The sequence below is a fragment of the Papio anubis genome, chromosome 2, assembly GCF_008728515.1.
Source record: "Papio anubis isolate 15944 chromosome 2, Panubis1.0, whole genome shotgun sequence".
Classification (NCBI taxonomy): domain Eukaryota; kingdom Metazoa; phylum Chordata; class Mammalia; order Primates; family Cercopithecidae; genus Papio; species Papio anubis.
In genome coordinates, this window is record NC_044977.1 from 123,969,211 (window position 1) to 123,985,726 (window position 16,516).

A 16,516-nucleotide genomic window follows, 5' to 3' on the forward strand; every position below is an offset into this window, starting at 1 on the left:
CTTTCTGCTTCATAACACTTATAATTATTAATATACAAATGTGATTTTGGAAGGTATGCCTCTTAACTAGACTATACTTCTTTTTTTTTTTTTTTTTTTTTTGAGACAGAGTTTCGCTCTTATTGCCCAGGCTGAAGTGCAGTGGCGCGATCTCGGCTCACCACAACCTCCACCTCCCGGATTGAAGCGATTCTCCTGCCTCAGCCTCCCGAGTAGCTGGGCTGCAGGCATGCACCACCATGCCGGGCTAATTTTGTATTTTTAGTAGAGACGGGGTGTCTCCATGTTGGTCAGGCTGGTCTCAAACTCCCGACCTCAGGTGATCCACCTGCCTCTGCCTCCCAAAGTGCTGAGATTACAGGCGTGAGCCACCACGCCCGGCGACTATACATTTCAGCAGAGTATCTGTCTTGTTCACGTTGACTGCCACATAACTCAACCTCCATCAGATGCCTAGCTCAGAATGGGAGGTCGTTAGTAGGTGAATGACTGAATAAGTGAACATGCAGGATCCAGTTTAGAAGCCCGTCAGTCCCTACATTTTCCCAAAGGAAGATGATATATATAGTGAGAAAAACAGGGTGTATATCCACGTTATCAGATTATACTACTTACTAACTGGAAAATGACTAATATGAATGTATTTCTTAATTATAAAATGGAGAAAAAGATACTGACTTTCCTTAGCTCAAAGGAATGTCGTGAAAATCAAATGAAGTCATGAATGCAAAAACACTTTTGCAAATGGAAAGTGCTTTGCTATGCTTATTATCATCACTTTTTGTGAGCTTATGCTATAATCTTTGAATATATAGACAAACTAATGTTGGATAAATAAGTGAATTTAGGTGCAGGTTGACATAAGTGACCCACAAAAATCATTCAATATCAAAAGTAGAGAATGCTTGCAGTGAGATGGATAATTAGATTGAATGATGTAAAAAGCCGGTGTTTATGTTAAAAGCTAGATATATAAATTAATTTATTAAAAATCTTTCTGAAATGTTGTCTCATCTGTTTATAGCTTTCTTCTATTCTGTGTAAATTCAAAGCTCTTTTAAATATTAAAATTTTACCAGCATTTTATGAACACCTTGTGCATCATTCTTTCAGATAGGAGAAATTTTAAAAACGTATATACTATTTATGCCTCCTTAAATACGTTTTTGTAGGATATTCTGTTTCATCATAATTTTCACCCCTGGTTATTTATTACTAACCATATTTGCATGAAAACAATGTTTATTTCCTCAGAGATCATCTCTGCCTGTAGTTTATACCCTACCTAAAGTCATAATTCTTTGTTAGTGACACAATGATTGTTTGTTGGGTAAATGATTATGATGTTGCAAACAGGATTATGAGTTTAGCCGGGGAATAACCAGCAGGCATAGATGAATTCTGAGGAAATAAAGATCCTCCTATTTTAATGCAAATGTCTACTATAGTTAAGCAAAAGAAGATGATATTTTTAATGTTCTCCATAAGGTGACACTTATGTTTAAAATGAAAAGAATTTATTGATTGATGAGGATTATTTTTTCAAATGTATAGTAACAGTTATGAGAATATAGTTCTGAAAAGACTATCTACATGCTGTTACTTCTGCCAGAAGGAATCAATATGTGTACTGCTTTCTATCCAGAAGAATGTATATATATATTCACATTTTTATCTAGAAAAAAATTATATATCTACACATTCTAATTACAAATTCTTTTAAAGATTTCCAGGGGGAAAATAGACTTCATCTATATTTTATAATTAATTAAAATTATATACTTAACATAAATGTTATATACTTAACATAAGTATGAGATAAATCTTTTAGAGTAAACTGTTATATAATTTCACTTTTTTTTACATAGTCAAGTTTTTCTAGGACTTATAGGATTTTTATAACATTTTGTTGTTATTCATTCTAATGATGAGTATTCTTAAGCAGTTTCTGGAGGTGCAGGCAGGAAATGAGCAGATGCACATTTTATTTAAAAAATATTTATCACATTTACTTTCTCCTCTGACCTTCCATGTCATAGCCCTATAAGAATACCTTATAGGTTAGGCTACTGGATAAGTTAGGATTTGTTTTGTTTTAATTTTATATTCCAAGAAACACTAAATAGCAGTGAAATTTAAAAAGTATATTTCTTTGGTAAGGAAATTAAGTCTGGTGGCGGACAGTCAAGAACTACTACAGCAACTACATCTTACTATGTTATTTCAGCCTTCAAGATCACCTCACTGTAAATTTGTTTTGTTTGTAATTTTTTAGCCATTACAATGAGTTCCAGGCATCAAGAAGGAGGAAGTGGGAAGAGTAAAATGGGCATCTCCTAACTGAGGTAGCTTTCTTTAAACAATACTTCTTGCATCTTATTGGCTTGGACTTAGCCATGTGTAGATGCAAGGGAATTTGAAAATGTGGTTGATTAAGTGGGAACATTGGTTCTTAGAATAAAATTGGGGTTGTATTCCTAGAGAAGATGAGGAAAGTGGATACTGAAAGCAACTGGCATCTTTGTCACAGTCTCTACTGTTAGCCTTATTACTGATCAATAGCTACTTGTTTCCAGTATACAAGAATTTTACAGTTAATGTGGTTTGAATTATGTGGTAAAACCAATTCTTTTGAGATTTAAATAAGTCGCATTTAAGAGACACTATTGTACTTAAATCACCCAGTTTCTTATATAATCAATTCCTCTTTTTTAGTCTTTTTATGTCTTTACAAAGGCATCTTTTAGTTATACAAACAGAGACCTCATCATTATTCAGCTTCAAGTTTTCACCTTAGAACTTCTCAAAACACATTGCACATTTCTTTAAAGTTCAGTATTTGGGCTAATGGCCAAATCCAATCTGCTTTTGCAAAGACTTTCAATGCACTGTGTAAAAAATGGTATGATGCAACACATTTGTTTCTAATGAGTGTTCCAATATTAGGGTATTTTGAAACCTGTGATGGAAATTTTCACAAAAATACATGGAGAACAAATATAAAATAATACATTTTTATAGGAATGTTAAATATTAGTACAGTAGAGCCAGGAATTACAGATGGTCTTGGAGATAAAGCCTCACTATTTTGTTCCCATAAAGCAGTATTTAAATCTTTTAAACTCCATGTGTAAAATGAGAGATTAATTGCTTTCCAACTGAATTCTAGGGATACTTAGGATTTCCTGGTTAGGGAAAGGAGTATAAAGAAAGACTGAATTGCTGAACAGAAAGCATGAATGCCTGGATATATTTCATGTAAAGGGATTCTTTATAAGACAGAAGAATGAATTCTACCATAACAGTTTGAGATCTGTGGCCTAAAGCCCTAGGAAGTCTCTGGCCCCCCTTCTCAGGCTGCTTTTCTGGAATTTCTGTTGTCACAGGATTGTTGAGGTATGTGATTGGATATACATCCTTTTGCTATAAAACCAGACTCCAGAGAGTCACACAGAGAAGATAACCTCTTCACAATTCATTGAAACTGTTCCAAGAAATAACCCAAATTTAGATAGCTGTCTATAATTCTAACTGACTTCTATTTAGATATTTGTTTCTTCAAGTACAGATACCCACTCAAGATACTTAAAGGGGGGTTATTATAGTGAGATGTAAAAGTGTATGGGAATGTCAGAAGAGGAACCATGGAAGAGCTCGCCTCAAGGGTAAATAAGGGTTTCTGGGACCTGGGGCAGCTTTTCTTAAGGATGGACATTGATGATCATGGGTGCTTTTCTTGGCTCACTGGCTCTATTTCTTTTTCTACTGGCTGGCTTCTTATGATCATTTCTACCTTTTGCTCACTCCTGAGCCATTCGTCTGGATTCATTCAGGTCTTTCACTCTATCTCAGAGCCTTCCTCTCAGCTTTACTCTGACAGATATTTAAGTTTGTTTGTTAATTCTACATCTGAGTTAATTCTACAAACCTGAGTTTGTTTCTTAATTCTACATCTAATTCTAGAAGCTGGATCGTTTTATGTTTTTGAGCCAGGCAACATGATAGCCTAAGGAGGGCCCAGAGTTGGTTCAGTTCCAAATAATTGTTGCCAGGCCAGGGTGAGGGAAGGGGAAGAAAAAAGGATGGGTAATTTGTGTTATTGAAACATGGCCTCAACAGGCCCAGAGTTATGACTTAAGGCAGTTTTTTAAAATTGCAACGGGTCTGGTATGCCATAGTCTCCCCTCAAGGATTCTCAGGGAAGGGACACAAAGGGAGGTTTACAGGGCAGAATGCTAAGTGTTAAGGTGGGTGTGAGGAAAGGAACATTAAGGAAAAAGAGTATTACAGGCTTTCATTTTATAAAAGGGGAAAGATGACAATTCAGAACCACTCTGGCTCTATGGTAACCATTCAGGTCACACCTCTAGTCCCAAACCAGTGTCAACAAAACAGCGTAGTGTTCTCACTAGACCTCTTCAAGGCCATTCTTTCACATGTAATTTGGGTGTAATTCTCACTTTATCCTCAAAGAGCCATTGGTGGACATGAATAGCCTGGAGCTTTATTCTGATTTTGTTTTCTAAGTTATCATCATAGTCACCTCTTGATTTCCAAGGACTGGTCTATTTAACAAGCTCTGAAGTGAAATTTTACACCTACTTCCCCTCTAGGCAAAGCATTCCATGAGAATCCTAAGAGACTTCCAGAAGTGGCATTGCAGATGTAGCAGGTGCTTTTTCTCAACTCGTCTGACATCCAGGGCCAGATGATTCTGATGGCAGCTCAAGTCTGTCTCACACAAATTCCCCTTTATTGGCTCTTGAAATGAGCCATTTTCTTCTTTATGGAGGAGGAACTAAATCCAACAGATGCTTGTGATTAAAATAAGTGATAATGATAATAGAACTTTTACCAAGGATGTGCCTCTTCCTGCTATCAGATACATGCCAAGGTGAAAACGAGCCATTTATCTGCAAATAAACATTGCAATAGGAGTAAATGGTTTATTTTCCAAGTTGGAAATGATTTTTCTTTGACAGCATCGCTCTCCTTTTAAGATTTTAGGTTTATTATAACATCATTAAAAACACATTTACTTGGTATTAGTGAAACACAGTTCATTGTGCTGTTTTGTAAAACACAATTTTGACAAAGTTAATTAAAAAGCAGTCTCAATTTAATTTTTCATATTTCTAAAAAGTATATCCCATCTTTTCGTGAATTAAAGTATCTGACTCACTGAGACTTCTTTGAGTAAATGGAATTTTATTTTCTTTTTCTACAAACAAGAATGATAGACTACAATCATATCAAATGGCCAATTTTTCATTGTATGGTATTTTCTTCTCTGGAATGTAGAAGTAAAAATGCTTCAGTTTCTGATTAGATTTAAAGAAATTATTCTATTTCATTGTATACCAGTCAATATAAATGCTACCTCAGAAGAATGAAAATGTATTTCCATTTTCTTTATGGAATCCCAACTGTACGAAGTTTAAGTTCAGGTTAAACATCTGATTTCTTGGAATGAACACCTTTTAAAATACCCACCACAGATTTGGGAAAACTTGTTTAAAAAGGAGGCAGAATTCCAATCTCCTGCTTAATCCAAAAAGTCTCTCTTAGTAGGGGGATGGCATGCTGTCATGTCTTCCACTGCAAAATAGATTTCTCTGGATAATATCTTTAGCTTTTCCTCTCACAATTATTTCTGCTCCCCTCATTAGTAAAATTTCTCAAAAGAAAGTGTATACACACTTTGATTTTTTTTCACTGGCTGTGTTCTATTTGACCCGTTCAAATTAGGCTCTTGTTCCCACTCTTTGATTGCAATGATCTTGTCAACAATGACCTTCGTTTTTCTCAGAGGTCATCTTAGTCAGGGTCTCAGCATTATTTAAAGTGGTTGACCAGTCTATTGTCCTTAAAATTGTGCTTCACATATTCTTAAGGACACCACAGTCTCATGATTTTGTTTTTATTTCACCAACTGCTCCTTTACAGTGTTGTCTGAAATTTCTTCTCCTTTTTTTTACAGCCTCTGACTGTTGCTATGCTAAGGGAACAGTCTTTGTCCTCTTGGAGACTGACAATCTCTCTATCTGATTCTGTCAAACCCCTAATGCATAATTTCACCTTACACGTCATCACTTAATGCTTAACTCCAGATTAGTGTACTGACATACCCAAAAGAGAACCGTAAATTTTCATTGGCAAACTGGCTTTTCCTTTGGTCTTCTCCATTTTATAATTGACAACACTATTTACCTAATTGCTCAGGCGAAAGACTCTAGTAGTTTTCTTTGAATCCTCTTTTTCTTCACAGGCTCATATACATTTTGCAGTGAGTCTCCTTAACTCTATTTTAAAATACATGCGAAATATTGACTTTTCTAACTGCCTCTATCACTCTCACCTGACCTGATTCATTCTTCTCACACTGATCCAAAATCTCCACTTCATAAAACAAAGTTATCTTTTAAAAATGAAGATAAGATCATATTCCACCATGGGGCAAACTCCTCCACTGGCCTTGCATTACAATTAGAACTAATGCTTACTTTTCCCCAATCACTACCAAAGCTCACTTGATCAGGTCACTGCCTCATAACTTGCTCCTCTTTCTTGAGCTCACCCTGCTCTGAGCACCATTGCCTGCTTGCTGTTGTTTGGACTCAAGGTGGTTCTAGCTTCAGGACCTTTATACTGACTCCCTTCTTTAGCATTCTTCCTCTAGATTCTTGAATGAATGTCCCTTTATATTATTCTTGTCTCACCTTAAATATTTCTCAAAGAAGTCTTTACTGGCCACTGTATATAAAGGAGACATTCACTGTTTCACTCTCTCCTCTTGCATCTTTTTTTTTACAATATTACTACAGAAAGTATTTCTTCACCTTTTTACTAGTGCCTTCCATTATTGGAATATGTTTCCTGATGGCATATGTTGTCTCATTAATAACTATGTCACTAGTGGGTGTTTGGCACAGAGAAGGTATTTATTGAGTATCAACTTAATAAAGAAATGCTGTTTTTCTTGGCAAAGATTTAGAAAGGGCAGCTGCTAAACAAGGTTTTCTATAGTAACTTCATATCATATGTTGAGCACTTACAATATGTTGTAAGCATTTCTCATGTGCCTCACAATAATTTTATATGGCAGATACTGTTTATTAGTCCTCATTTTGCATATGAGAAAACTGAGGCATCAAACGCTTAAATAATATGCCCAAGGTTAGTGAGCAGTAAGTGGGGATGCTGCATTACAAATATAGGCATTCGAATTCCAGATTTTATGCTTGCTAACATAAGCAATAATTTCCGCTTCAATGAATTTTTAAAAGATAGCTTACTATTGATTTATAGAGCAGATATAAACTTTAGGTGCTTGAACTGAACTTAGGGTTTTCTTAGTAAAATTTCTGAATATGGCCTTATTACAGGTGAGTCATGGTTTAATTCTTTAAAATATGTTTCCTTGAAAAACATTGTTTAAATACATCTCCTGAATTGTCCCCAGCCTAGTACATCTTCAATAAGTCTTGATTGAATAAAATATCAAAAACAAAACCTAAGCATGTGGTAATTTTTATACTCTTATTATTACGGTGGTCATTTTTCTTCCAGAGGTAGAAGATGTAATTTTGTTGATGGATGGGACGTGGCGGTGAGAAAGCTAAAGCCAGCATGTGGCCTTTCTGTCCTTGACTGTAGGCTCAGGTAGCACTTGGATCATCATATTACCGAAGTATGCCTACTCACAAAATAATTCTATGATATATTTTATTTAATCAACAGTCAGTGTCATCCACCTAATACACATTTTCGACAATTCATTATGTGTTAGGCCCCGAGGCAGACTTTGGGGCATAAGTGAATAAAATATGAATTCTGCCTCGAGCAATTTATGGTCTGATAGAGACATTAGAGACAAAAATAATTGCATTAATGAATGCAGATTGACCTCATCTCTGTGAGGTTTGTATCAAGGAAAGCGTCACAGAATAAGTGATGTTTAATTCAGGTTTTAAGAATGAGTTAAATTTTGTCCTCTCAATTTGGATAGATGGGTGGGTAATGAAAATCACTCCTGACAAAATGTATGTAGCAGAAATAGCTCAAATGAAGAGGGCATCAATTGTCTTTGGGGGCTTCTCATTAATAAGTTCATTAATGATCATTTAGTTTTATAATTAGGCAATTTGTAAACTGAAGACGAAAGATATTGAATTCATGCACAATTCCACCTGCTAAGTTTATCTTAAGGTTTGCCGTCAGGGATTAGCAGATCCTTCTAACTTCTAGGGATCTGCCATTCTGTTCTATAGGAGCAGGAAGCAACATAGTCTGTTTTTTCAAGTTATACATTAGATAGTGGTAACAGGGTGGAAAAAGAGCAAGCGAGAGTTCCACTGATTCATGGGAGCAAGCTAAAGTCAGCCCTATGTTGTTCAACCAATGATGAACTTCTTCACCTTCTCAAGTTCCTGGAAAAACAATCACCCGGAACTCACAACAAAATGAATGATGGGGTCATGGGCTGTCTTTCTCTTTGATATTTTGGAAGATAGGAAGGATTATCTAAACTGTTTCAGAAATATTGAACTACTGTATTGTCAAATGCAGCTTAGAATTCAACACAGATAAAGACTTTATGTCAATGCTTTTCAAACTACATAAAGGATTAGTGGTTCCAAGAAGCCCCCTAGAAGTGGAGGGCATCATGGAATGCAAACGCATTGTGGGACAAAAACTATTCAAGTTTTGGTCACAGAAACTACTTCTATCTCTTCCCTGTCATTCTTTTGTGTGAGATTTTGTCCACCAAAGATATTTTATCTGAAATGTTTAAGTAGCACTGTTCTAAGTCCACTATAATGAGAAATGAGTCTTTCTTGAGACTGCTTGTTTAATTGAGTGGACTACTACCATGCACATGTCTAGTGCAACATAATCCACAAATGCAGAAAATGGACTGCAGAGCACTTTGTGGTGGAAAAACTCAGCTTGACTCAGAAGCTGACTCATTGTTCTGATGATGCACTTTTATCAATTTAAGAAGCACTTTAACTCTTTGGCCTCTGCTGAAAAGAAGTTTAAGAGGAAACACTTTAATATATGAAGTGACTCTACAACCTCTTTTTATCTACTCATAGTTATAGGAAGCTGAACAAATAAAAGAATTTTTAAGTCTTTTCATTTAAAAATACTCAGTATCAGAGGATTCTTTCTAGTTTTAGAGAGCATGTTTGAAGATATTTTTGGCGTGAAACTGTAGAGATCAAGAGGGCCCACACCTAAGATATATTCCCTTGAGTGGGACTGGCACTGGGGCTCAGGGAAGGAGTCATTATCCAGCTACGGACAAGGAAATAGTTTTAGCCCTACAGGCAACACAATGAAAATGATGGTGAGGAGCAGTTAGCTGAGCCCCTGCCATGTTCCTAATATTCAGGACAGCAAATAAAGTAAGATCAAGGCAGGACTACAGCAAGACAAGATCAGGGGTATGTAGTCATCAAAATAGGACTCAGAAATAATGGGATACATGTAGGCTTGGTCAGAGAACTGGGTGGAAGTCCATTTCTTAGCTTGAGGTCTTTGGAATATTGGGAAAAGGGGTCCCTGAAGAACTTTCAGGGGGTTTGTGAATCCTGTAAAATTGTAAACTTATGTAATTTTGTACTGTGGAAAGAGGCCATACCTTTCTTCAGAGTTTTAAAGGTGACCACCTATGCAAATGTTTCAAAATTTTTAAATGAAACTAAAGGTTAGATTTGTGTAAGATCAAGATGGACTTGATGCTGAGATATCTGAATAGCAAATTTGCTTCCCAAGGAAGGATAAGAGAGACCCTGAATGTGTGCAGGAGTCAGTCTACCAGTAGGGTTAGCTGGCTCCTACTTTGGGGAGAGGTAGAGGAAATCAGGTAAAATGTAATGCTTTGTCTCTCCTAAAGGCTTCTCTTCTTATTCAGAATTAGAGAAATTTGCAAGAAGTTTTACTCCCAGACTTACTAATGGGGTATCTGGATGCTTCCTTTCCACTAAACACCATCTATAATAGTCTAGGACATGGATTCATTCCTATATTCATCAAATGCTTATTTAGCACATACAATGTACTAGACTCTGCATAGGAATATGGTACTTTCTAGCTCTTATGAAACATACATTCTAGTAAAATTTTCTGACTATAAAGAGGATAATAAGTATTTACAGATTATAGTTAGAGATACTAAAGGAATAAACTGGCTTCTGAGATGCATTAGTTAGGACATACTGAGTTATGTTAAAATTGGAAACATTTTACTAAAATTTGTGGATAGCTACAACTCATATCATATATCCATTGTCACCTGATTGGGGCTTCCACCTTGGCATCACACAAAGATACAGGCTGATGAAATCTCTTCCACCTGTAACATTATTGATTATTATGTATAGGGAAAGAGAATAAGGCAAGTACATACTCTCTAAACTTCTGGCAAGAAGTGGCATGCCATCCATTCATATTTCTTTGGTTAAGTAAAGATAAATGATGGTTGGGGAGCTACTAAAGTAGTCATTAGGGAGTAAAGAAAGTTTTCTCTAAAGATGTGGCATTTCAGTTGAGATCTGAAGCATGAGAAAAGACTATACGAAAAAGATAATCAGGTGAGGAGGAAAAAAGCATCTAGTCAGAGATAACATTCATGGCCAACATTGAGCTTGGAATTCTCTAGGAACGCAAGAAGATTGATGTCACCTAAAATCTGTTCCCATCAGATTTTCTAATAATTTGATAGAAAATTTGTGTGGTAAATGCTAGTTCTACTACAATATTCTTCACCAGAAAGCTGTAACAATGTTCCATTCCAGGTTTCCTTGGGTTATATGGGTCTTGGGTTATATGGTTATACTTTCTCACAACTCTACAGATTACTCTTTGCTTAATAATAAGGGGAGGACAACATGTCATCACTCATTTGTTTCTAAAAGTCTAGAAAAATGCTATCTTGGCATTTTACATGCCCATACAATAAAATGGTATTTATGTGGGGGTTACAAAAGACCTATAAATATATGTTAACTATATGTCTGATTCAAACATGCCCAGTCATACTGGTCTTGCAGACAGGAATTACACATTGGAAATTTGGGAAGTCTGAAAATTTGGCTCCAACTCTTATTATTGTTGTTGATGTTATTAATTTTATCATTATTATCTAACAAGGCTTGGCTTCTCTGAGCTGGGTTTTTTTTTTTTTTTTTTTATCACAGTCACTGGCAGGGCTACTATTTATAGTTGTGCAGTTTGTGCTGGACCGAGGGAATGAGTATGGGCTAAAATTCACCATATACTCTGAAAAACTACATGCCCTCATGAGGGATCTATATCCATCTGAATAGCCTTTTATAACTGAAAGGAACCCTGTGGATAACTAGAACCCTGTGCACCTGAATTCAGGCAACAAGAAGAGCAACTGATCTTGTAAAAAAGCACCTGAAAAACTATACTGTTCCGTGAAATCTGCAGTGTGCTCTCTGGATCCTCAACCATCAGAGGATCCCAGTTGATGGAGTACTATGGTAGTATCGAAAGTTACTCAATTTGCATGAGTTTAAGACTTGCAGAGCACCCTGTTTCCTGGTAAACTGACTGAGGCAGTAGTTTGAGTAGGAAGATGAATAGTATACAGAGAAAAGAAAGACAATCCGAGCCCCCGATAGTCAAATCAGTCTTGGTGACCAGTGGGATGATTATGATCCAAGTCAGATTACTCTTCTATCTATTTAGCACATAATGAGGGCTTAGTCACTGTGTTTTCAATGATCACAAAACAAGTCAGAGCCCATCAGCAAGGGGCGTTGGGGTCTGGGTTTGAGCTGGAAGTAGGGAATGTGTTGGAGCCATCTTATTCTCTGTTAAACTATTTATCCCATGTATAATTTAGGAACCTAGTTGTTATTCCTACCATTTGTGATGATGGTGAAGATAAGAGACACTGTTTTCTTAGTGTTTTGTGAAGTGTTCAATACATAGCAGGTATTTAAAAAATTAAGAAATAAGGGTAGGAGCAGTGCAGAGGAAAAGAACTCACGGCAACAGCAGTGAACACATATTAACTGGAAACTCAATTGTGAACCGGGGCTGCCTTTCTTTCTTATACTTGGCTAAACTTGACTTAAACTCCATTCTCACCTTTACGAGATTCCACAGTTTCTCTAACTTGCTGGAATTTACTGCCTTTGTCCTTTCTTTGTGTCTATTCCATATCAATACATACTGCTTCAGTTCCTCCTGCTAAGTTGCAATTGTGGAATAACCAAAAAAAAAAAAAAAGGGTCCTCCTGCAACAAGAAACATTGTGAAGGGTGGCATTTTGTTGAAGTTATTTTTGTGGGAAGGTGATAAAATGTAAATTCTGTGGAGGATATTGTTGTCTCTGGTGGTAAAAAGAAGGGGATACTAGGCTGGACTGGGAAGAGATTGAATATGGTAGATGAGAGAGAGAACAGTGGAAAATGACACTGAAGTTTTAAGTAAAATTGTGAGATAGTACTGCCATTTGCAAGATATTTTATAACAAGGGACAAATTTCAAAACAAATATTACACATGACTATATATTTAATTTATGCCATACTATTTTCCAAATATATTTTTACCAGAGTTAAAACTATCCACTCTCACCATTTTAATGATGATGATTTTAACTTATTTTACTATTAACTATGGCATTTTTTTCCAAACGTATTTACTTATTTATTGACAGATAAAATTGTACGTATTTATTATCTACCATAAAATGTATTGAATACCTTGTAGAATGACTAAATTTGGCTAATTAACCTGTTTATTACCTCATATAGTTGTCATATTGTTTTGAGAACACTTAACATCCATTCTCTTAGCATTTTTCAAGAATATATCATTATTAGCTATAGTCACCATGTTGTGCAAGAGATTTCTTAAACTTATTCCTCTTATCTAACTGTAATTTTGTATCCCTTGATCAGCATCTCTGTAATGATATATATCATGTTTATAGAAAAATAAAGCCTTTAGTATGGCAGTTTATTAAAAAAACATGGAATTAAGCACATATAAATCAATTTATTTATGAGAAGTCTGAAAATAATACAGTAAAATGTCTTTAACTGATATGCATGAGAATGTGATGGCTGGTTAATTCAGAGGCTTATTGGGAAACCAATCTAGCCCTGATATGGGAATAATGGACTATGAATTGGCATGCAATTGAGCCTGTTAATATCTTGTTTCCCACCCGCTATGTCCCCTCCTGTTGGCATGTCTGCCAAGCAGATCGACCTGAGCTGTTGGATAAGGTTAAAGTGCTTCAGGCATTAAAATCTCCAGTCATTTCACTGTCATCTACTGCTAATTTCTTTTTAACATTTCAAAAAAGAAAAGTAGGAACAATTAACTACAGTAGAGATATCATTCTGTTTTAATGCCACACAGTTTATATGTGGAGCAATAAGGACATAAAAATTGAATCTTGGGGCTCACTAAGAACACCTTTAATAAGAGTACAACAAAAAAGCTATGAATTCTTAAGGACTAAAAATATTTGAACCTGGACCAAGAAAAACATAAAATAATGATTTTAAGGCAAAAATTTAATCTGAATTACCAAGTTGACTAATCATTTGTAAGGGGTTCTTGTTCATTAATCATACTTCTGACAGCAGAGAAAGAGTGTTAGTAGAAAGTTAAAAGCTAGAATTGACATGAAAGATCAATTTAACCCAACTCAATGATTTTATAAAGGAAACCTGAGGTCCCGGAAGGTTAAGTGATTTGCCCAAAGTCATAGAGCTCGAGGCAGAGCTAAAACTAAATTTCAACCTTTAAGATTCTGACACAAAATCCCTCCCAGGATGTTTGACTTATAGTTTTCCAGAAGATCTATCCCAAGAAAAGTCTATTTGGCTTTTTATTCCTTTATTGAAAGAAACAAAAACATTTTCTTGAAGACTTACTGTGTTTGCAGCACTATGCAGAGAATTTTAGATTTAAGAAGAAATAAGACCTTCACTTCAAGGAGCTTAGATAAAAGATGGGTGGGTATTACAATGATTAACTCAAGCAAAAGGCCAGAAATTGGTATGGGGTGAGGACTCTGAGGGGAAGGCCTGACTGGTGGGTGGGCAGGGAAATCAAGTGGAGTCTCTAATGATAACTAAGTGACTGACAGATCAGGAAGACAGAAATCAGGACCTACTGCTGGGCTATGAGACTTTTTTAATTGATATGAATATTTGTACACATTTATGGGGTACATATGACATTATGTGACGTGCATAGAGTGCGTAATGATCAAGTCAGTGTATTTGGGTGTCCATCACCTCAACTATTTATCATTTCTCTGTGTTGGCAACATTCTAAGTCTTGTAGCTATTTTTAAATATATGGCACATTGTTATTAAATATTGTCACCCTACCGTGCTATAAAACATTAGACTTTATCCTAACTATATGTTGGTACACATCACCAATCTCTCTCTATCCCACTACCCCAACAAAAACACACCCTTGTCAGCCTCTGGTGTCTATCATTCCTTTTCTAAAATTTTTTATGTTTCATTTTTATTATGTAAAAAATTTTAAATTTCTGTGGGTATATAGTAGGTGTATATATTTATGAGGTACATGAGATATTTTGATACAGGTATACAATGCATAATACATTAGGGTAAATGTATTCATCACGTCAATCATTTCTTCTTCCTCAATGTTACAAATAATATAATTATATGCTTTTAGTATTTTAAAATGTACAATAAATTGTTATTGACATAGTTACCCTGTTGTGCTATCAAATACTAAATCTTACTCATTGTATTTCAACGAATTATTTTTTTGTCTACATTAACCATCTTCCCCCACCCCACCTCCTACCCTCCACTAACTTTCCTGGCTTCTGGTAACCATTGTTCTACTCTCTATCTCCTTAAGTTCAATTGTTTAAATTTTTAGATCTCATAAATCAGTGTGAACATATGAAGTTTGCCTTTCTGTGCCTGGCTTATTCCACTTAACATGATGACCTCCAGTTCCATCAATGTTGTTGTAAATGACAGAATCTCTCTCTTTTTTTTTTTTGCCAAATAGTACTGTATATGTATTTTGCCAAATGGTATTTTGCCAAATACCATTATGTATATGTGCCACATTTTCTTAGTCTATTCATCTGTTGATGGGCACTTTAGATTGCTTTCAAATCTTGTTTATTGTGAATGGTGCTTCAATCAACATAGGAATGCAGCTATCTCTTGAATATACTGATTTCCTTTCTTTTAGGTATATACCCAGCAGTGAATTGCTGGCTCATATGGTAGCTCTATTTTTGGTTTTATGAGGAACCTCCAAACTGTTCTCCTTAGTGGTTGTACTAATTTACATTCTCACCAACAATGTATGAAGGTTCCCTTTTCTCCACATCCCCACTAGCCTTTGTTACTGCCTGTCGTTTGGATAAAAACCATTGTAATTGGGGTAAGATGATATTTCATTGTAGTTTTGATTTGCATTTCTCTGATAATTAGTCATTTTGACATCTTTTTATAGACCTTTTTTCCATATGTATGCCTTCTTTCGAAAAATGTCTATTCAGATCTTTTGCCCATTTTTAATTTTGAGTTGTCTTTTTACTTTATCGATTGTTTCCTCTTCTGTGTGAAGCTTTTTAACTTGACATGATCCCATTTGTCCATTTTTCCTTTCATTGCTGGTGCTTATGGGGTGTTACTCAAGGAATCTTTGCCAGTAAAATGTCCTAGAGAGTTTTCGTAATCTCTAATTGTGGTAATTTCATATTTTGAGGTCTTAGATTTAAGTCTTCATTTTGATTTGATTTTCATAGTCAACAAGAGATAGAAGTCTAATTTCATTCTTCTGCATATGGATATTCAGTTTGCCCAGCACCATTTATTGAAGAGACTGCCCTTTCCCCAGTGTATGTTCTTGATGCCTTTGTCAAAAAATGAGTTCATTCTAGATGTAGAGATTTGTTTCTGAGTTCTCTTTTCTATTCCATTGGTCTATGTGTCTGTTTCCATGCCAGTACCATGCTGTTTTGGTTACTATAGCTCTGTAGTGTAACTTGAAATCAAGTAATGCGATTCCTCCAGTTTTGTTCTTTTAACAATTTTAGGACCATTTTTCTATTTCTGTGAAAAATGTCATTGGTATTTTGATAAGAATTGTATTTAATCTGTAGATTGCTTGAATGAACATATTAGCAATATTGATTCTTTTAATCCATGAACATGCAATACCTTTCTATGTTTTTGTATTCTTTTTTATTTCTTTCATCAATATTTTACAGTTTTCATTGTGGAAACATTTCACTTCTTTGGTTAAGTTAATTCCTAGGTATTTTGTTCATAGCTATTGTAAATAGAATTACTGTCTTAATTTCTTTTTCAGATCATTCATTGTTGGCATACAGAAATGCTACCGATTTTTGTATGTTGACTTTGTATTCTAAATGTGTTTATCAGTTCTAATAGTTTTTTTTGGTACTCTTTAGGTTTTTCCAAATTTAGGATGATATTATATGAAAA